Below are 1,812 nucleotides of genomic sequence, written 5' to 3' on the forward strand. Positions count from 1 at the left end.
GCTCACGCCTGCGATCCCAACACTTTGGGAAGCCGAGGTGGGAAGATGGCTTGAGTCCAGGAATTCGAGACCAGCCTGAGCAACAAAGACTTGTCTCTATAAAAAATAGAAAAAAATAAGCCAAGCATGGTGGTGCATGCCTGTAGCCCCAGCTACTTTGGAGGCTGAGGCAGGAGGATCACTTAAGCCCAGGAGGCAGAGGTTGCAGTGAGCCAAGATCACTGCACTCCACCCTGAGCAACAGAGCAAGACTGTCTTCCCACCTCAAAAAAAAAAAAAAAAAAAAAAAAAAAAAAAAAAGCCAGGCACGGTGGCTCACGCCTTGTAATCCCAGCACTTTGGGAGGCCGAGGCGGGCGGATCACGAGGTCAGGAGATCGAGACCATGGTGAAACCCCGTCTCTACTAAAAATACAAAAAATTAGCCGGGTGGTGGTGGGCGCCTATAGTCCCAGCTACTCGGGAGGCTGAGGCAGGAGAATGGCGTGAACCCGGGAGGCGGAGCTTGCACTGAGCCGAGATCGCGCCACTGCACTTCAGCCGGCAGAGCGAGACTCCGTCTCAAAAAAAAAAAAAAAAAAGGAAAACAACAGAAGTTCAGATCTACATAAGAAAGAAAGAACATTAGAGAAGGAATAGAGAAGGAATAAATAAAGGAAAAAAGGAAGATAACTAGAATTTCACACATATCCATTTTGGGGTACTTTGGGACTGGGTGTTTCTTGGGCAGTCGAAGGTGCGGATCAGCTGAGACTGATGCGGGGCGGAGACAAGGATGTATGAATCATTATCTCTGGGAATGGAAGACATTGGCTAAAGACGGAGCAGTTTCACTAAATCCTTGTAAAGTGGTCAAGGCAGGCAACTAATCCAGCCAACAATTAAGGAGTGTAAGCTGTGTGTTAGGTTCTGTGCTTGCTGAAGGAAATGAGAGGCACCAGGAAGCCTGTGAAAGAGACAGTCAAGAAGAGCAGTCAATTACATTAGGGGGCTGACAAGTTCAGTGCACAACAGAATCCTAAAACAAGAAACTAATTTGTGTGTGTGTGTGTGCGTGTGAGACCCCGTCTCACTCTATCACTCAGGCTGGAGTGCAGTCACTGAAGCCTCAACCTCCCTGGCTCAAACAATCCTCCCACCTCAGCCTCCTGAGTAGCTGGGACTACAGGCGCGCCACTAGTTTTTTGATTTTCAATACAGACAGGTTCTCGCCATGTGATCCAGTCTGGTCTGGAACTCCTGGGCTCAAGCGGATCGATCCTCCCATATCGGCCTCCCAGAGTGCTAGGATTACAGGTGTGAGTCACCATGCCCCCAGCCTGTATTTTATTTCTTCTTCCTCCTCTTTTTTTTTTTTTTTTTTTTTGACAGGGATTCTCCCTCTGTCGCCCAGGCTGGAATGCAGAGGCAAGATCGCGGCTCACTCCCACCTCCCGTCTACTGGGTTCAAGCGATTCTCCTGCCTCGGCCTCCCGAGTAGCTGGGATTACAGGCGCCTGCCACCACGCCCAGCTAATTTTTGTATTTTTAGCAGAGAAGGGGTTTCACCATGTCGCCCAGGCTTGTCTGGAGCTCCTGGGCTCAAGTGACCCTCCTGCCTCGGCCTCTCAAAGCGCTGGGATTAGACACAAGCCACCACGCCCGGCCTGTATTTTATTTTTTAAGGGCGGGCGCCCTCTTCTGTTTTATAGAAGGAACAGTCGAATTCCTACTGGAAGCGACGCGCGCAGCCGGGAAGGCTTTGTAGCCGGCTCGGGTCTGGGATTTAAAGAACTGAATTTCGATGGGTGAAGACAGTGGGAAAGGGCGGTGG

Source organism: Symphalangus syndactylus, chromosome 9 (assembly GCF_028878055.3).
Source record: "Symphalangus syndactylus isolate Jambi chromosome 9, NHGRI_mSymSyn1-v2.1_pri, whole genome shotgun sequence".
Classification (NCBI taxonomy): Eukaryota; Metazoa; Chordata; class Mammalia; order Primates; family Hylobatidae; genus Symphalangus; species Symphalangus syndactylus.